This window comes from Paralichthys olivaceus, chromosome 3, assembly GCF_024713975.1.
Source record: "Paralichthys olivaceus isolate ysfri-2021 chromosome 3, ASM2471397v2, whole genome shotgun sequence".
NCBI classification, from domain to species: domain Eukaryota; kingdom Metazoa; phylum Chordata; class Actinopteri; order Pleuronectiformes; family Paralichthyidae; genus Paralichthys; species Paralichthys olivaceus.
This window is the reverse complement of record NC_091095.1, coordinates 22,389,289-22,411,646: the sequence shown is the minus strand read 5'-3', so window position 1 is coordinate 22,411,646 and position 22,358 is coordinate 22,389,289.

The following is a 22,358-nucleotide window of genomic DNA, read 5'->3' as shown; positions in this document are numbered from 1 at the left end:
ATACGCCGCGTCCTCAAACTGTGATAGATGGCTGAGGCAGGGGGAGAGAAGGGATGGTAAGTTAGAGAGCGATAGTGCTCAGTTCTTGGAAGGGAAGGAGAGAGATGTCTTCCACTCTGCAGCGCTGCAGCCTCGGAGAGAACAAAACATGCAATTAGAGCAGCAATACACTGTGAAGTGGTCATTACTAGAGCTAATGAGCGCGCTATCTGTCCGCACATTAAAGTGCCCGCTAACGAGGGCTTGTTCATCATCTGCAAACACAAGTCATCGCATAATCCTATCTCCTGTCCTCTCGTCCCCATAGCAGGGGGAGGCTCATTTGGACAGGCGGTGGACAAAAGAATCCAAACATGGCAGGAGGATTTGGCTGTGAGAGGGCCACTTTAACTCTTTAAAACTTGACCAAAACACTAGTCTCGAGAGGTGCTTCTCATCTCAGCACCATGCTGAGCTATACTGCTCAGAGATGACCACAAACTTCTTAAAACACATATCGCTGTGTCTTTTCAAAGCACAAACGCTGATGATGTGACTTTCTTTAAGTGTTCTGGCCTAACTCAACTTTGGGCTTGGACAAGCTTCAGTCTCTGAGGACTTCTTTCAAGTTTCTTTAACACAGTTACCACCAGCCACCACAAGAGGGCACTGCAGCCAAGCATTCTTTATTTTTATTGCTGCTCTGGCTGCAGCTGCTGCTGTTGTGTGGCATCCCATTCTGCAGACTGATAAAGAAAAGGCAAGCGATGGTTGCATCAGATAAACGGAAAGAGAACGCACTCCATAGGGTTCACAGATTCTTCAACACGTATTATCTATTTGATTTGCTCCTGATTGCAAAAATATTTTCATGTGCAAATCCTCCCACGGGGTGAGGTACTACCCCCCCACCCACACCCAACCTCCCCACATCTTTGTGTCCTTGTGTTTCTATTTACCCTAGAAGAAGAAGGAGTTGGTGGGAAGGGGGGAGGAAAGTTTAGTCTGTCACTGTCTCCGAGCAGCAGGAAATTTGTCACAATAAGAGTGAAATCTTTTGGCATTCAGCAGCCGCCCTGAACAGCAAATACAGCAGTACTGTAAAAAAAAAAATAAAGTCAACACAAGCAAATTTGAAAGAGTGAGTGACATAGGAGTAAATACATCTGTGTTCAAATAAAAGAGTGAAAGAATAAGCAGATGAATTTGGATTTTATTTTTCTTCTAGTGTGTGTGTGTGTGTTTGTTTCCCTGCTGTCTCCACGGGGCAATGTTCTGGCAGTCACAATCGGATGAACAAGTTTTTCCTCCGCCATTGTTGAGTCTCTAACACCCCGCTATGACTCATTTCATAGCCTGTAATTATGTTTGGGAGAAAAGAGAGTTTAATTCTCTTTAATTGTGTAAAGCTGAGCAAACTGCGGGCTTGAACACAGCCGTAATGTGTTTAACCTTGGGCACCAATATCCCAGCATAAACCACAACTGTGTGAGACCGTAAGATAAAAGATGGGGAGGAAGCAGGAAATAGCACAACAGCGATTCGATGAGTGGAAATAAACTGGTTTGTCTGCATTGTTTGCAGTGCCAATGTAGACTTGACATTTCCTGATTTTAATTTGGATTATCTGAAAAGACAAAATCAGGTCAATATTTATTCTTTTTTCCTTGACAGGATACATTTTAATGAGAATAATATTATTAATAAAATCATGCAGCTAATTGTTCTATGGCAGTGTAGCAGACCCTGTGGAGAGAGAGTATCTGTGGTGCATCTCAGAGTGCTTCTGATTACTTCCTCTCTATTCATCATTTTGTCGTCTGGCCCCAAGGCATCAATAAACAACTGTCATGGATCCAAGTGATGGCATCAGTCAGCTTTCATAGCACAAAGCCACTAATGCAATTTTATTGTTCTTTATTTTATCATAATATTACATCTAACAGACTGATTCACACATTCGCAAGTCTCCATGTTTGATTATCCGGCGAGTTTCAGGTAAAACTGTGTTTCCGCAAAGGAGATTAGCATCGTACAAACCTGGTGCTATCTCAATCTCTTTGTGGCATAATAGGGTGTGATATAGTCTATCAACTGTAGCTTCACTGTGTGGATGTGTCCGTGTGTTGTATGCATAGATAGATAAACACACACACACACAAACACACAGAGTGATGTGCGATCAGAAGCATCAGAGGGTTTAGCTGCAGTAGCATTGCCCCCAAGGGACTGCTGCTGTGCCTGTGCAAACATGTGGACCTCGCTCTGCCACCTGGGAGCGAAAAGGGGAAGACAATCAAGATGAGCTGCACAGATAATCTCTGTTTAGGACACTACATGCATTTACGCTGAAATGCGAGACTACATGGGAAGTTGTTTTTGATCTGTACATATTTGTTCAGCATCTGTATCAGGCAGCAGCTGGTTGCTGGCATGAAGTAGTGAACACAGTGGCCGGAGAGAACAGAGGTGGCGGGGGTGGTGGAAGAAGAAGGGGGAACTGAAACTTGTGAGCAAGCTTGAGTATTTTAGCACGAGCGTGCACACTTGTGAGACAAGCGCTCAAATAAATTCATGGTTTAATAGGACTCCAGAAAAAATCTGTGCGCAGAACCAATTCCAAAGTGCCCATTTTTGGGGTCAGTCTCATCTCAGCTGTGCCGGGCAGCAATCACGCTGCGTGCGCACAAATGATGCTTAACCACAATTAACCTGCAGGGTGTCCCTTGTACTCCAGGACCATTCAATCTCACTTTCATATCGCCAGGAAGTTAGAAGTTAAGAGATTGTCTTGGCTCCTCTCTCATCAAGCATCAATAATTGATTGAGGCTTCTGGGACACATTGTGTATTGTGTGATCGGCAAACTAACCCTTCATGTGGGAGGAGAGGGCACCCAGTGGTGCTTTGCTTGACCCAACCAATCCTCTATTATTTATTACAGCAAAAAGGATCCCGGTGGATGGGTTAAGGAGGTCAGTCCACATTTAGTGCTTCCTCGACGGACGTCCCTGTGGTTTAGATTGAGCATTTCGCGCTACACTGCCTCTCCCACACATGCCCTTATTTGATATTAATATCAATCTTCTTTTTATCCGTCTTTTCATTGAGATTAGCACCTCTCTTTCTGCCCCATTCTGACATTCATTTTTGTCCGTGTGAAACATACTCTGTGCTAGAAGAATAAAATCCTAAATTGATGGTTTTGTGAGCACACACACATCTAAGTCACACACGCATAAGATGATGCCACACAAATCAATTCTCCCCCACACATATGTACATACACACATTTTTAGAACTGTTTACTTCATGTAGTGAGTTAGGAAATAATGAACGGCTTTGTGCGAACAGTTAGAGTTGAATGAAAACAGGAAGCTGCTTCAGGTTCGTCTTTTACAGCGTTGACAGCATCACTGGCCAAAGGTTACGCCAAAGGCCTGCGGCAACAGCTTCGGCCGAGCCATATCAGTTTGTCCTGTCACCCCGCCATTGTTCATCGCTGACACCAGCATCCCACTCAGACACAAGCAGGGTCAAAGTTCGGACCTCTAACACTTACCCCCGGCGCTAACAAATGGCCTCTAAACGTGACCTTGGGCCCTGGGGCTAAAACAATGAGGTGGAACAACAACGTTCCTCGTGCACACTGTGTTTGAGTGTGACAATAATTCTGCATGAAAAGTTGGACCTGTGAAATAATGACATGAAGTCATCCATCAGTGGTTAACAAAGCTGAGGCCAAAGCACTGCAAGGTAGACGGTGAGAACAAACCTTTAAGTCCCTTATCAGCTGATGAGGAAATTACATGGCTACAACCCTGAAACATTTAATTAGCAGTTTATGTGCTACCATGCTGTATCACATCTGTGCCACCACTTCTCTGCAAACGCCCTGAACGCCCTCAGGCTGTTTGCAGTGGGTTTCATTCCGGTCTTTTGTTTCTGCTGGAGTCTAAGCTCTGCTTGGGTCTCATAGTCAAGTGTCACTTAAAGCTGATCCATGTCTCAGATATTCCTCATTTCAGAAACCACAAGAACTCATTACTGCTACAACATGGGAGAGGACACAACAAATTAAATTCCCTTTTCACAATGTGACAGATTTGGAACATTTTCAAAGAGGAAGATCCCGTCTTTGCAGCACAGCCTTTCACAGTGATCGCAATCAAAGTGTGTCCCTTTGTGCGAGCGTGCACGCCAGTGTGTGGTTGTCAAATTTGTGTTGCCGGGTCACCTTGAGCGTTGCAGTGCACATGGCATGAGGGTCCCGTCGCTGTCTGTGGCGCGCTTCGCTGAGCACTTCCTCAAGCGCGACACTCCCACTCCAGCAGGGATTTCCACACACCAACGGGCTCTGGGCCTCCATTGCTAACCATTAGCGGCGGATTAGGAGAGCGGGTAAACGCAAGAGGGCTCGGGGGGCAAGCTATCAGGTGGCTTTCATAACTGGCGTCCTCGGATGACCATCCAGTGTTAGAAACCAGCTCAGCCATTTAAACTTGCTTGTCAAGTTATATTAATACATACAATCAAAATATCTACTTTCACAACAGAAAACTACAGAAAATAGATGTTCATCTTTGTGTCATTAAAGTTTTCAAAGCTTTTAACTTCTCAGGTTGAGAGAGAACACCTTGACCTCGACAGACTAGCTGTCCTTCCACTCGGCATTAACTTCCTCCCTTGACAGGAGTACATTAGCAGAGCATAAAAGCAAAGTGGGTGGCTGAATTGATGATCGTGACATCGCCCCATTTAACAAGTTAAGACTTACACGTCTGCACCGGCACACACAGCCTCCTCTTCATAAAAAGAGCAGTTGGGGCAGAGCCAGCAGATTCTATCACTGCTACCACCTGATAAACAAACTAACACGACTCGAGTATGTCTTCTGTCTTCAAATCATTCAATGACCTACCATAAAGGTAAGCACGATGAAGAAGAAGGCACAGTGATACTCTTTCCCTCTGGTCAACAAACCCAGCAACATCTGGCTTTTGCCCATCTGCAATAGGAATGGATACAATCTGCATTCACTCCCACTCACCCGTGTCTATACTCTGCAGCAGACACTGGTTTTTATCAGCTCTGGCTCCAATGGGCAGTGATGGAAACATGACACCCTTTCTTCTTCTTTATTTTGGCAATCTAGACGCTGACGCTGCAGCTTTTCTGCATGATGTTGTGACGCGCATTGAACTTCCAGGCATTGGAGCCTAAAGAACCATGAACGTTTGTGTATTTTTGTGAATTTTCTCTACAGAGGATCCATAAAGTTACATCTTACCTTATCTTACTTATTGTTTTTTATATCCTTGGAAAAACTTGCAACAGTGACTTTTCTTCTTAAATGATGCAAAATGCAACATCAGCAAGACAGCAAGGTGAGAGAGCTTCTCAGTTTCTGACACGATGGTGACATTGAACATGACTCACAAGGAAAAAAAAGAAAAGAAACTCCTCTATTAGCAAAGGGGAATGGGGTCAATCGCCTTTTCAGCAGTTTGACATGCTTTAAAAAACAGCGTACATCTGCTAATTCTGGTGTAAAAGAGCTATTAAAGTCTTTAGCAGCTAAATGCGCTTCTGTGTTTATCAACTAGTCGCTGACATTTATAGCTCTGTGGATTTTTTCACTGAATCTGTTGTCTGCTACGTCTCTAAACATATACAGAGAAAACTTTAAATTTGCAGCATGTAAAATCAAAACTTGTTCACGGGGAACCACGTACAACCAAGTGATAATTCTATTTCAGTGAGTGGCACCTTTCACATTATTCACACATTACTGGTCCATTGATAATATCAAGATTGACTGAAGTCGCGTCAATGTCAGTAAAACAATTCTGTAGTAGTATTAACCCAAACATTTACAGTATAGAGTAAACTGCAATATTTGGCTTTCTAATACAATTAAAGAGATTTTTCAGATATGCTGATAAAACCACTAAATCTGACCAGAAATCCAGGCCCTGAAGCAAAGCTGTTGCTGAAATATCTTCAGCAGAAGAACATTGTGTCCACACAAGGAGCCTGCAGGCCTTGCAACCAGGGGCCACTGAGGTGTAACCAAGCGAATCTGAACGTTGAGCCTCTATTTGTCAAGGAGACAAAGGTCTGGTTTTCACAGCGAGGTCACAGTTGCATGGAGAAGAAAGCAGGACCCCGCCAGGTAAATAGGATGTCATTGTCCCGCGACAAAAGCATAGTCTTAACCCTGTGACCTCATCAGCTTTGGGGAATGCTTTTCTATTCTCAGTCAGTCATCAGAAGAGGGAGCCTGGCTGTTTTCAAGACACTGCACAGACAGCACAGGTATTAGTTCCCTCAGGAGCTGCTGGTGCACTTGCAGAACAGGATACACACACTGCAACTTGTGGCAACATGGGCGTTTGCTTTAATGGCATTTAACAGCTTCATGAAGGAAGGCAGTTATGCTACCGCACCCTTTTGTGGAGAAAATGCTTTTGTACAGGGATAATCAGATGATCTATTCCATGAAAAGAAATTCCATGTATTGTAAACTGTGATACCGATATGATTTCCATGACATACACAGACACGTTGAGAAGGTTGTAAAGAGAAACGCTCAGCTGCCCGTCTGATTTCCTGTTTCCTTTTGCAGCTGCCCCACATTTCCTTCAAAAACCCATCAAAAACGACTTTCAGAAAAAGGCAGTATCACTTGTTCTGTGATCACGCTAATCTGAACGCCTTAGCAGATTGAGAGCTTCGAGTGCTGAAAGCAAAGGCAACTCAATCTTAGAATTTAAAAGGCTTTTTTTGCCTCATACAGCCTGCAGCCAAATGGCACTTGTGTTCTGACACGGCACATAAACACACACAAAAGAAGTTATTAGCGTAGATGCAAATCAAATTACTAGCAGTGTAAACTGCTATTCCTCCCTGCACTTGGGCCTGTAATTACTCTGGCTTATAGGACTATAATGAATGCTAATGACACACTACTGCAAGGCCATCAGCAACACTTGTGTGAGGTTGGGTGATTTTCACTTAAGTTTTCCTTTTCTTCCACACTCAGTGCAAGATTAAAGGGTACAAGCATTTTAGTGAGGAACACTTGCCTGGAATATGTTTCAACAGCAAATCATTTAAAAATTAAAGGCCATAATTGGATGCATTCAACCATATCATATATAAAGCATATTTTTGCATTTCAAAAGGGATTACAAATTCAACTACACAATGAGTCCTTGTGGAAATGACAACAGTTGCACACGCCTCTGAAAAAGAATCCGTCAGTGTTCCTCACTGAATCTAATGTCATTGAGCTGATATTCTTTTTCTCTGCTGCTGGAAAATCAATACACAAACAAATAACACTAGTTTAACTACACAGTACAAATCAGCCAGGAAACGTCTGCATGTTAACTCAAAGAAGTTTGTTCAGGATGTTTGGCTGGTAAATAGAGAACTGGGATCATTATTAACACAACACAGTTTGAATGTACTGTACATTAAAATCAAGCAGCAATAACACAATTCACATCCTGAAACTAGAGAGTATTTTGACGTTTAAGTGGGTAAATATCAATAGATCAACACACTTTGTCTTTGTCTGTATATTTGTAACTCGCAAGTTGCCACTTTAGCAGGTCTATTAGGGCTGGGTGATATAAAAATAATATCAGGATAAAAATTTTAATATCAGTCAATATTGATAATTATCACGACAAATGACGCACTATTTGTGTTTAAGTTTAAAGACTGATTTTTGCTTACACAGGATCAGGGGAAATTAGATTTTTATGTTGTTTATGTCTTTTTAAACATCTCATCACTTCTTACTGCAGATTGTCCTTTCATTGAGTTGAGTTTCACTGTGTTGCTCTTAATTCAAGAAACTACATTTAACAACACAAAACAAAATATAAAATGTGAAAATATTTGCTAAATATCTGAAGTCTAAGAGCAAACAGTGTTGGTATTCAGCATCAAATTAGTTTATCCTACTCACAGATTTGAGTACACACTACCACATCTTCATCACAGTCATGTCAGTGTTAAATAATACTTATTGTTGTATCAACCATAACCACTATTTTTTCTTTGACACGCCATAGAACTAGCTGAGGATCCCATCAGGTGTCTGAATTAGGACCTTCCCCTGACCTGGTCTGAAGATAACCAGTGCCAAGGAAATGCTGCATTAGAGAAACTCAAAGAAAGCTGGTGGCACAAGCAGCTCATAGGCAAGAACCGGGAGCCTCCCAATGATGTACTACTGTGTGGGAGAGAGTTGATGACATGACAATAGTGACTGGTTGGGTTCAGTACCAGATGAAGCATCAGATTTTTTCAGTGGCAGAAATTCTGTGTCAGGTTTCACAAATAGACACAGGCTGCAGAGCCTTAATGATAATCCAACAGACCAGGGCAAAGACAAACTCATCATGTATTATGATATGTCTAATATCTGATTGTCATACAGTTAGTGATTTTGTAAGACTTATAATCACATCATAGAGTAGTTTGACATCTTGGGAGATCTTTTGGAAAACTTGTAGCAGGAGCTTAGCTTAGCATAAAGACTAAAAACACAGGGAAACGACTAGCCTGACTTAAGCTTGTTTATACAATGTGTACAAAACCTGATGTTCAGGAATTTTTGACCAACCTCACACATTACTGTATATGCCACCATATATTATGTATATTACATGATACCTGTACAGGAGAATAGTGCCTGTCTAATTCCACAGATACTCCCTTCTCTCTCTAAGCAGTACCCAAGGTCAGGTTATAGATAAAGGACCAACCAACAGTTCATTGTAGTGTCTGTGCTTAGGGACTTTCATATCTAACTCAGATGCCCCAGACCGAGAGGCACCGACCTCAACTCTCACCAACTTCAACTCTTTTGCGTATTACACCAGTGGCAAGACGTAAGGACACAATGTGCTTTAGGTATGTATATTTAGACTTAACTGTCCAATATGATGCAAACACCTACATGTAACAGACAGTGACAGCAATTAGCCATTCATGGATGTGCTGTTAGAATGGGTGATGCAAGTAGAGGAAGAGATATGGGGATGCTGTAGGAGACATCTGCAGACTTGGGGGGGACAATTGCTCATGTTAATCTGTTAGTGTTGTTTGTATTGTGGCACCTTCTGGTCTGCTTGATGCATCAAGTCTACATTAAACTCTTCTGCATAAGACATCAGCTGCTGCCTGAGTTCTCCTTTCACCAGTTTCCAGACAACCTCCATAACACCTAAAGTGTAAAAACAAAACATTGTTGGTTTGCAGGGACAGATTATTTCCTGGCTGGATGCAGTGACTTCCTGGAGTCATCACTGTGAGGTTTCCAGACAACAAGCAAAGACAGCAGTAATGTCTCCATACTGTGTTGTGCTAGCTTCATATTCACTGTTCAGACATGAGATGGATAAGGAATTTCTCATTGAACTCGCAAGTAAGCAAAAAAGCAAACAGTATTTTCCCCAAAATGTCAGTCTATTCCTTTAGTGGTGAGAAACACAATCTTCACATAGTGTATGTCTACAAATTGAAATCTGCATTTTATTGTTGTATTCACCAAAAAATAGAATGTTGCAGACAGTTTATTTTGCATCCATCCACAAACCTGCTTATCGGTATGCTTAACCATCCAGGAGAGGGATGTGTTTTATGTGTCCCACATAAAGGTTGCTGCATTATTTTCCCAGAAATGTATTTCTTGGTTGTTTTCTTGTCCACTTTGTGACTCAGAAAGTGTGAGGGAAGTTAAAACTACAGATCAGTCAGTGTACAGCGTACAAATACAGCTTTGTTTTTATTTGTCACTTAGCTATAATTCTTCAGTTTTAAAGTACTTAACAGAAGCTTGAGATAACTACAGGCCAGAGAGATGTCGCAGTCTGATATGAGAAGAGCTCTGACAATGAACAGCAGGGACACCTCAAAGTTCCTCAGGCCTTCTTTTGTGGCTGTAGGTTGAACATCTTGGAGAATACAAGATGTTTGATAAAGGTTCAACCCTCTTCATCACTCACAAAGTCTGTAATCAATCAACTGAAGATTTATAGAATACAGTTTCCTCATTTATTGACCATTTCAAATCAAATAAATCTTTATTTTTATAGTGCCTTTCAATCAAATTTTAAATTTAAGGTGGTTAATAAATATTTCAAGAATACAAAGCTATATAAGAAAATGACAAGAATTGACATGTAATGAAATGAATTTAAGCAGCAAGCAACAGTGAAAGGTTCTTGCATCTTCGAACAGAAGCTGTGCTGCTACTGTGGAGCGTCACGGTTCAGACCCTCTATGATCTTTGGGTTCTACACGATGAAGCAGACTGTTCTGTTGTGTAAATGGATCATGCACATGTAAGTGGTGCACATGGATTGTACATTCTAAAACACTAATGCTTTGTGAATGCATAAGATTTCTGTAACATTTCTACTAGAATGACAACTGAAAGGGCAGAAAGAGATATTAGGGCTGACTGATACATTGTCTTATGAACTTGCATCATAAACACACAGCAAAAGACTGGAGACATGAATTATATAAGAAAACTGATCTCATGTTGTCTGATGATATTTCCCAGTGACATTATATATAGAGTGAACAACAAAGGTCCCAGAGCAGAGCCTTGAGGAACATTAAGCCGTTAATTCCTCCATGCTCAGTCTCACATTTTCTTAATGCTGTGGTGAAGACAAAAGCCAAATCCAAAAATGATCTGCATCCATACTAACACACCTGACCAATCATGTACACTGAGCATGTGCGTGCTAGTGTAAAAAGGAACCACACTGTCTATTTGCAGTTGTAACTTAGCTGAAGAGAAAACAACAATGGTGAAATTTGAGACGAGAGATGGTTTTGTTTTCTCTGACTATAACCACAATAAATGTTGGCCTCTGGTGGTTGAATCATGACCAAGCCAATATTTTGGAGCACATTTATTAGCAGTGAATAGTCATTTTAATATTGTATAAACCACGGCACACACATGTGAGTTGATGTGGATGGGTATTTGTGCTGTTTATTTGTGTCTTTGAAAAATGTTTAAAAAAATGCAGCAGTGAAGCAAAGTGTGATATTCCTAGGCTAGTGTATTTCTGTGTGAGTCTATTAACCTAGTGGACAATGGAGGTATTCAGCACTTGGAGCAGATTTAGTTTTAGGTTCAGGTCAGGTAGTTTTAAAGGCAGAGAAAGAGACTAATTAAAAGAAATATTAAGGTTAATACAGAGGTGACAGTGTCAGACAAAATCATTACCACAAACAATAAAGTGAGATATGATGGACAACAAGAACAAGTTAGCATCATTCTGGCTTTTCTGGATTGTGCCTGAGCCAAATTGATGTACTCATTTGTTGCACCTTTACTCTTCAAATGTGTCCCTTGATTAAATCCAACTTCAGGTTAGTGTTGTGTGATCAGACCATGTCAAGCATATTTACCTTGATGAGTTAGCAGCAGAGGACCGTCGGCAGCAGCGACACATCTCCTCTCTCACTGCCGAGGAACAGGAGGATTTTTCAGACCTCGGTGGACAAAGCAGCCAGAGTAAATCCCAGATCAAACAACATGCTGAAAAGTTGGGTCTCAAAATAAATAGCCACCGTCAAAGAGGCTGCGGCTAGGTAAAGGAAGAGAAGATTGTCTCAAATGAAAGACACCCCATTGAAATCCTACTGAGCTATTTTCAGTGAGGCCCCCCAAAAAGCCGGAGAAAAGAGTGCACTGCTAAAGGTCAGCGTGGACCCAGATCAGAGAACCTGAAACATGGCACAAAGATAAAGGGCCCAGTGAGAAATATCAATTACGCCATGACATTTTCAAGAGAGACAAAAGAGGCCTGTATAATACCCCACAATGCAATGGTGCTGTGGCCACGGCAACCTCTTCGAAAGTCACCAACATTTTGAGACTGGGTTGTCTAATAACATCACGACTGTAAATTTAAAATGTATAAGAGCAAAGAAATCTAACTAGTATGTGGGAAGCATATCTCATGAACCCTTCATCTTGTCGCTTTCACACTCCGCATGTGTGACCTTAATGGCCTGAGCACATCTTCTTCTATGTCCTCAAATAAACTACAGAAAACGCATGGTAAAAAATGCAGCCCCTCATTTTCATATTCCGCGTCTGACACACACAATTACTGGTGACGACATTCATAGAATCATCTTCTCTTTAGCAATTTCTCTACAAAAGAAAAGCACAATGTTCATTTTGTTTTTGCAATGCTTTATACCATGCTGAATTACAGTTTAGGTTGTGAACTTTATGATATGAGTAAATCATTTAAACTTGTGTAAAAACCACACACTTGAACATTATTAAAGCAAATTCTGTTTCATTTAATGAAAAACTTTACTGCAGATAAACCAGGTAGGATGAACAAAGTTTTATAACTTCACTCTGCACCATGGACTATTTACAAAAAGCTCTGAATAAAACATCCAGCACACAAACAATAAAAGGTGACTAGATAGATAGATAGATAGATAGATAGATAGATAGATAGATAGATAGATAGATAGATAGATAGATAGATAGATAGATAGATAGATAGATAGATAGATAGATACTTTATTGTAGAACTGTTTGAGAAAGACTCTCTAATGACATGGAATAATTCTGAAGTAGCTCAGTACTAAAAATCTTTAAGCTTCAAACTCACAATCATCAGCTTGTTTTTTTTTTTTTACCACTTTACATAAAACGCTGTGTCCGGTCGGGCTGTGAATTCAGATGACTTGGCCGAGAAGTTTCAGCTTCACCTTTACACTCACAGAATCTCAAACATGTTTTTATTCATTACATTCCCATGGTCGTCCAGTGAGTTGCTAGTCTCCAGCCGCTTGAAGCTCAGGCAGTTCAGACTACATACCATCTGGTGAGGAAGCTGCTGCACATGAAGCTGAGGGGCCACTCTCCAGTTCTGTTGTCCCTGTTACATGGTGCACAAGTATAGTTTATATTACAAATATATTGATGGAAACATTGTTACAAGGATAATGATGATTTTCTTTTTTAGTACCATGCTGATTATCTCCTTGCTAAAATATAATGTTGCAACAGTACATGTACAGGGGGCCAAGTCAAATCATCAGGAAAATGGTGATTAACTTCACCTTCCACCATATTCACAGTATAGCAGTAGACTTTTAATAACTCACTGTCATGTAGTTGTATGAAGATATGAGTGTTTATTCATTTACTGGTGAACAACTTTAACCCCTCTTGTGCATATACCTCAGCTAAAGCCCAATAGTCCCCTTATGAAACTACTTTAAATTCACTAGATCAGAATTCTCATTTGGATCTGCACCAGATTGCATACACTCATAAATATCAGTCCTTTAAACAATGTTAAAGAAAGTGAAAAAAAATCCTTGGATCCGAACCTTTAGCTGGTTGTGCACCAACCAGCTTCTTCTTTGCATCAAATCAGCTGAATAGTTTTTAATCCTGCTAACAAACAAACACAGATGAAAACACAACCTGGAGGTGGAGGTATTAATGAATGACAAATGAGGAAGACACATTTGGCATAACATAAAAATACATTTACATATAAGTTTGACTTGTTGACGAATACTTTACATTAAAATAGCCACATACAATAATATGAGATGCTGCTTATTCTTTTGAAATATGGGGAATGTAATGTTCCCATTATGGCATGTTCCCAGCTGGCGAACCTGTTACTCTGCCATCGTTACTTTGTATAGTCTGTGCATCACCAAGGTTATAGCAACACCTTTTCCACTGCTCCACTTTTTGTTGAGGCTGAAGACAGGTTATTACACAAAACAACAACTGTGCCATCGGCACCCAGGCAGCCAAATGTTACGTTGCGCTTTAGGCTTGTTGGAACGATTCTGACAAAACATTGACCAGACTTAAGAAACCAGTTTTAAGAAACTGCCTCAGTGCCTGATCACAGTGCAGTGCAATTAATAAAGTGACTGTGAGGCCCAAGAGATCCTCAAGAGATCCTCCTCCAGATACATGCTGGGCTTATTAAAATACAGAGTCTTATCCAGTGCTAGAACTTTGACAGTAAAGAGCAAGTCAGTGTCCTTCACATCCAAACTGACCCACATAACATAAGTAGATACACATAAAGGAAGTTGTTATTGGTATTGCTATTTTGTTATTACACTGCTGATAGGGCCATATTTGTGTATGTTTTACACCTCTTTCTTGCACAGTTCATTATCTAGGACCATGGGGCAGTTGCATGTGTTTGCCTGTTGGTTACCCACCTTTAATTTCACTGGTGCAGCACCCATTCTACACATGCCTGTTGGGAATGGGCTGTTCACTTGGCCTGTGGTGATGCTGGTTACTGGTCTTTACACTAATGGGGTTGGTGTTTCTTTTGGTTTGCATCTTGTTAACTAATTTGTATGTTAATCCCATAGACTGTATATAAAGAGGTCAGCATGTTGAACCATCTTTATAAACAGTCTAGAGTTAACTCAGAACTGCTGCAACCCATCAGTAAAATGCAGTAGAGCCCAGAGTGCATAGCTTCATATTGAGCATGATGTGAGTGGAACAAGCTTTAAAGATTGTGATATGATGATTTGGTCACTAAAACAACTGTAACAACAGAAACAATGTGAGGCTCAGTATTATGTCAGGTCCTGGGAGGCACCTGATTTCTTACAACACTCAACAATACAGCAAATCAAGCCCCTCTACAAGGCTGATATCTGATTCATCTGTTCCTCTGCGCTTCCTCAAGTATTTGCTGGTATAATGAGTCGGCATAATCAACACTGTACTGCTTTGTGGTGATAACAATGTCGTACAGTGCCCGTCATTCCATTCAGGCTGACTGGAGAGTAAAAGGGGGCACCTCTCATTCAAGGTAAATCAATACAGCGAACCAAAAGATTACCGTATAATTTTGCATACAAGGTTTTGGACATTTTATCTAAATGGTTATGCAAATTCCATGTGAATATATTTAAGAATTTTTAAAACAACAAAGGCACTCATGGTCGTTCTTTTTTGTTTCGTCAGATAGTGTGGCTGCTCAGTTCAGGGTGTCTGGCCCTGACAACTTGTATTCACCTGGATTTACAGCATAAATACACAAGGACGAACATGAGCTTGTCAGGCAGCATGGCCACTGCAAATGATAACAGCTTGAACAGTTGAACAGTTTCATATATTTTTATTTAATTTGAATGTGTATATAATGGTGGGCATACAAAATGCAGGACCTTGATAATTGAGTCTGCTGCTAGTCAACTAAGTGTGCTTGAATATAAACCAGTCAAATAATGCTGCTATTTGTCATAAGACCAGACATTTTTAGCAAAAAAAGAAAATCTTTTCAGTAAACATTTTACATGAGGCTGTTCTAAACTAGATTTGTAATGTCTAAGGGACAGGATTGCGAAAGAGATTGATTCCATATATAACAGACTCACTGAGCTTTTCATACCAAAACCAGTAATAAATGAGGACTATATTATGTTTGTTTGTTTATTAGATGTACTGGTCAGCACTCACAGCAAGGTTTCAGGTTTGAATCCTGGTTCTGCTGGGGGGTCTTTCCTGTGTGGACCTTGCATCTTCTCCCTACAACTGCATGGTTTCTTTACGGGTACTCCCACGTCCTTCCACAATCCGAAGACATGAGGTTAGGTTAATTGGAGACTAAATTGTAAGTTAACTGTAGGTGTGAATGTGAATGTAAATGGTTGTTAGTCTATATATGTTGACCCTGCGATAAACTGGCGACATGTGCAGGGTGGACTCCATCTCTCGCCCAGTGTCAGTTGGGATTGGCTCCAGCAACCCCCAACCCTCTCTGTGACCCTCCAAGAATAAGTGATACAGATAATGGTTGTTGTTGGACAGATGGATTTGTTTCTGAGCAGTGGCTCTGGTCCCAAATAGTTATTACAAGATGTTAAATGATAATATATACAGTAGATTGTGTATACACAGGTTAACAGCAGTAAGAGTAGAGAAGAGTCTTTCAGTGAGCCAACTGACTTGGTAGTATCACAGCCATAGACTGTATATGAAAAGGTCACAGGATTAACTTGTGTGTGGTGGTTAGCTAATGGTAATGTAAACTAATACAAGCTGCCATTAACTATACCCATACCAGAGCAAGTGTAGACTGAGTGATTATGTGAACAAGAGGGTTTTATTTCATTCAGCTTTTCATTGTCTAAGAGAAGAATATGTAATAAATATGTAAGAATATCTCATTTATTCTTTCAGTCTCGACTTAAAATGGAGAAGTTTGGAAACTAGAGAGAAGCTGCGTGTTAATTTGCTATAAATAATAGTTGCATATTAGAAAGCTCTACATTTTTCGTGTTGCAAAATTCCAGTGCAAACATTAACACGTACAATTGTTTTTGGATCATTTTGTCAAACGAGTCGCTGAAACTTGGATTAAATAACTTTTTTTAATCGCAGAAATGAAAGATAGACTATAACCATGCTATCCACATATCCCTTCAAGAAATAGAGATTAATTTGAAGGTAATCATAAGTGTGAAAATTGCTGTTATCTTCTCACTATTCCTTTCAGTGCTAACGGCCTGTCTGGCTCCGAAGTCGTCTCCGTAATAAATATTCATATACCTTTCAGGGTCTTTGTTACGTTGACTACCTTCCATCAGTGTGATCTGCTGTGGCAAAAGAAACAAAAACGGAGAAAACATACTAAGAAAAAAAAATATGAGTTAATATATAAATAATAATGACAATAAGTGAACAGGGGGGATTTGGTACATCAAAGACTGCTCTATCTTTGTGGCATGTAAACAGTGCGTGCCTTCAGTGAGTGGAAGAGCCCTTTTTAATGATTCCATGGAAGATTGCCACATCGACAAGCATCCTGTAATAAATAAAATTAACAAACATTTCTGTAGGGTCTTTTCAAAGGGAAAGGGAGCCCAATGTTTTTTTTCAGATAAGTGGTCTATACATCCCCTGCTCCTTCCTGATTAGTCTAATCCAGTGAGAAGTGCGTGCAGGGTTTTGATTGAGTCAGCCGTCGAGGACCCCGAGGGGAACCCTTCTGATAAGTGCCTTTACCTTTCACCTCCAGAACCCCACGCACGTCGCTTCGCCATATCCCACTCCCTCTAATCTCATTTGGCCCAGGAAGACATGCTCAGGCACAAGAAGCAACGATTAGCATCCTCTTTACCAAGGGATTCCATTGGCTTGGACTGCCAGAGCTGCCCTCAACCTGAGTTGCTCAAGGCTCTAAATCAGCCAGGTAGTGTGTGTGTGTGTGTGTGTGTGTGTGTGTGTGTGTGTGTGTGTGTGTGTGTGTGTGTGTGTGTGTGTGTGTGTGTGTGTGTGTGTGTGTGTGTGTGTGTATCCTCCCTTCATAAATGCGTGTTTGACAACTTGATACCAGTATGTGTGTTTCCTCTACTTGACTCTCTGTGGTCAGGGTCACTTTGCCAAACGTGTTCTCCTTCATTTTATGGCATGATGTCAGGGCTGGTTGTAACCAACATTTTCTAAATACTAAGGTACGGTTGGTGGTTAGTTATTTAACCACACTGTTTAATTATTTAAATTACAAATTGTTACATCTTATTTTTGCACTTTGCTGCTTTGTTATATATTTGGTCATTGACTTTGGTGAAGCTATAAATTCCATTTAATAATTTAGTTCTTTTAAGTTTTTTGTCTAAATCCGCTTTAAAATCTCAAACGTGAGTGATATGTGTGCAATCATAGAACATAGAATATGCAAATCCTTCTTAATATCAGAAACCCCTCCCCCCAAAGATAAATCACACATATGAATAAATCACAGACACATACAGAGATCATGACCCCATCGACCTCAATGATACAGTACTGTGCAGAGTATCATACAAGTCATATGTATAAAAGGTAAAAGAAACTTTTGAAGCTGTGTAATCTTGGTCATAAATGTAAATATTCACTCAAGTTTGATTCTTGGTGAATCTGATTATCTCCTAACTCCACCTTCATCAGTTATAATACAAAACATGGTTAAATAAATATTTCCCAGATTTGTTGAAGCTATTATTTGGTTGAAGACATTGAGCACATGAGCTCGACACACCTCCCAGTGGAGCTCACCACGCCTCAAGTGACTAATAGCAATAAATGACATGTCACACCCAGCGCTGATGACGTAATCAAAGATTTTAAAAATATTCCAAATGTGTCTGGTAATTTTAAAATCGAAAACCAATCGATGCAAAGACTTTTCTGAGGGAAGAGCAACTTTATTTATGAAAATGTAGATGAATGTGGTCGGCCAGTAGACATATGAAATTCTGAATCAGGTTGTCAACCACGTGCTGGCGGCTTCATTAATGATCGGAGCTCTACTACACTGTATATAAGTACTTTTCATTAGTTTCCAGAAGGAATACTATGAAAATCAACTCATACTGACTATGTGCAGGTCGGCAACTGAAGAACAGAGTCTGTGTTTGTATCTCACATCACAAACAGTGAACTAAGTTTCCATGGGAACTTAACTTCAACCTCAACTCAGACAATACGTTATTTTTAGAATCAATAATTACATGGTGGTTTAATGACACCACGTAAGATGCTGAGCAACAAAAGAAAAATGTATTCATCTGCATGATGTGATGTATGGAAAGTTCATGCCAGATGTAAAATCACAGGGTGCATGAGCAACAAATAAACAGCTCAATAACTCAAAAGTTAACCCGTGCAATCAGGCACACACACTGTGCACACACACACACACACACACTGTAAATCATAGCACACCACTTAATGTATGGAAGGTGTCTGAGCAAAGCAGGACACGCAGAGTAATAAATATGCATGAGAGAATCAGGCAGACTGATAAGTGGCCTCTGAGTGTGTGTGGTCACTTGTGTGATCACAAACTTAGCAGCTCTGAATCAGAAGCTTCTGCAGCTCAAAAGAATTTTACTGCAAGTAATAAGAAGTGCAGCATAACGAGGCAGCATGGAATTAAATGTGAAATGAACCCAAATGTATGAGACATTTAGGGTGGTTAGTTCAGAACAGTGGTATCAAACATGGGGTCAGGAACACTCCAGGCTAATGACAGTAAAAACAATGGAGTTGAAATGTTAATATTTTTTTCCTGTGTGTGTATTTTATTCTATGTAATTGTGTTGTATTTTATAATGACCCTGTGTCTGAATAATAAATATCTTCAAAATCACTCTTGAGTGTGACTGCATATTATTGACATGTGAAAGGTATGACGGGGGGTGGCATGTGGACATTTATAATTTAAGGGGCCAACAGATAAAAAGGTTGGTTTTAAGATTTTTCTGCTAAACTTGTGAAATGACAGTAAATTGATTGAAATAGTTAATACATTAACAGGCCTGTATATAAAATAGTGGTTTATGATTATAAGTAAAGGAATTGTTAAACATGATACAATAAAAAGGAAAGCTTAAATTTAGATATGTAATGTGCGTGTCTCAAAATATAGGCCTGGCTGAATTAATAAATAAATAAAACAATGGTGGGTTTTGCACCAAAATACAACTTCAAATATCAAGGAAAGTGTGTAACTCAAATAAAGTCAAGAAGTGTTTAAGACTTCTGCTTCATTTGTTCATTTCTTTTTTTTAAATGTAAAAATATCAGGATTAGCATGTTCATTTATAAAACATGATAGAAATATAATAAGATGCATAAGGATGCAAATATCAGCACCAGACATCAGACTGTGGTGTTGGAGGCCTGAGGAGCTGCTGTGAAGCTGCTACAAGTTAGTGGCAGAAAGAAAAGTGTGTGAGTGAGAGTCCACAGTGATGAGAGAAGCAGAGTGAACTCACAGGGTCCGGAGCAGATCCTCAACCTGCTGCTGCTGCTGCTGCTGCTGCTGCTGGAGACAAGACGCAGCTTCTGTACGTGAAGCATGTGATGATGTATGTGTGTGTGTCCTGCAGATGATTTCCATATCTGTACCCGATGAACTGACCACGTGTGTGTGTGTGTGTGTGTGTGTGTGTGTGTGTGTGTGTGTGTGTGTGTGTGTGTGTGTGTGTGTGTGTGTGATAGCCTGAATAAAATAAAATAACAAAATAACACAAAGACATGCACTGTCTTTCTATCTGTCGGGGGAATAAAGTCTTGGTGTAAATCACTTTTCCGTCTGGCACAGCACATTAAACAAACCGTGGCATGATTCCCTTTCTCTCAGCTCATCCTCATCCCCCCTTTTTTTTCTTCTTTATCAGCTCGTTCACGATTTCATTTCTTTCAAATGAGAATTCAGGGGACCCCCAAATTCAAGCCCCGCGTCTTCAAACAACACAACTGTACGGTTTTTACTTTTTCTCCCGTCAGAATGGTATCCCAGATTCAATTTTAGATAGACCAGGATTTAGCCAGTGATGATTTTCTTTTTATTATTTTGGTCTTTCGGAGACAATATTTAATATGCTGAAACGAGATCAGGTTTTTCTCCTCAATTTTTTCTTTATGTTGTGTTAAATGTCTTAAAATAAATGCATCTCTGCTAAGCATTCGATGGCTTGTATTTATTTTCTATCATCACAAGAAGACGCAACAATAATTCTGTCATCACCATCATCAATAGACTCTTTTTCCAGCTTCTCCTTCAGGGCTCTCCTTTTTTCTCTCTCCTCCTTTTGATTTAGGAAATTAGTGCGCCTAAATACAAAACCTCATTCTCAACAGCCACTTATCAAACTCCATTTACTGCTGATGATTTCAGGGTAATACTAAAAGACAATAATGTAAATGACCCATGGCCTTTAATTAAAAGTGCCCCCCCACACACACACACACTCTCTCCCTCCCTCCCTGCGCTATATTTTCTTTCATCAGTTTCATTTTATTTTATTATTTCATAAGTGTTGTGAAGGGGGGAAGTAAAAGGCGCCTCGCCCCTCCCTCCCTCCTCCTCGTGGACTTTTATCACTAAATGAAGCATATAAATGACCTGAAAGCGCTTGGCTGTCGCGTTAAATTAAATAAAATAAAGAACAATTATCCTCTCCTTTTTCTCTCTGATCTCGCGCTATAAAGGAGTCCTGGAGAGATAAGGCAGATTGAATTCTCTCTGTTGTGCTCCAATAAAAACGTCAAGGGAGGGGGGTTAAAGAGAGAGATTTAAGACACACACACACTGCTATAATTTCAAATCATAATTTCCCCCTCCCATTATACCATTATACCTCTCAGATGCCGTTTACCGTCGTGGGTTATTTATTCCAGGTTGGTTGTAACCAGGCTACAGTCAATTTCCGTGACGAAGTTGGATAATTACAGGTGAAGTTACAGTAACTTGAATTAAATGTAAAAAAATAAAATATTTAAATATATATATAGATAGATGTCATATATATACGCCTGATTTTAATTGTGGAAAAAAATAATATCCACGTCTGCAGCTCCTCCTGAAAGTAATTATAATTGTCTCATTTCAAAGTTGAATTAGTTCGCTTTAGGGGGTTTTGATGTAAAACTTCACATTGAGTTCAATGAAGTCTCACCCTAATTTACAGCATTAGATAAGGACTAAAGTCTGTCATAAAAAAAATCTGCCCGTCCTCCACCCTCCATCTCCCCCCATCTGTCCTCCCCTCCCCAGGATTGAATTGCACCTTGGGCAATAGTGCACAAATCGTGAATCTTAACTTCTCTCAGCATATGTTCCTGGCAGATAAGTAAACAATTTGGATGTGGAATGAAAATTGTTCTTTTTTTTTTTTTAATTAATACCACAGTGGCTGTAATGTGGGGGCCGTGCACGCGGCGCGGGCCTGCAAGCATCTGTCCTCCACGCGCGGTGCGGAGGGAGCGGACAGATGTGCATCCACGCGGGGATCTTTGAAACGCGTGAACACCAGTCCTCCTCCACCCGCTCCTGGTTGTAAGCTGTGCTGTCTTAATGAGAGTCAGAGCCGTCAGTCACAAGTTGGTGCGGGTTGAGACACGTGAGCCAGTGTTTGACTCGGGGATAGAAAGGCTTTAGTTGGGTTTTGGCTGCAGCACCTTGTCTTTCTGTTTGTGTTGTTTTAAGTCAACGCACACACGCAGAGATCTTTAGACCGCAGTGTGGTGGTGGGCTGCTCTATACAGCCCGGCCAGCGACACGGAGGAGAAGACAAAAAGAAATCACGTCACTTTGAGTTCGTTCCATTTGTTCAACCTATAATTAAGCAGGAGGATTTCTCCTTGGAGTGATTAAGCAGTCAGACAGGTCGGACGGGCGGATTCCCTCCGGGGAGGCCTCTGCTGAGCTGTCAAACATCAAAAAGATCACAACCGGTTCAGCCCAGTGTCATAATAATAATAATAATGATTATAATAATAACAGCAGAAATATCGGCTCCAGTGCCGAACATGCC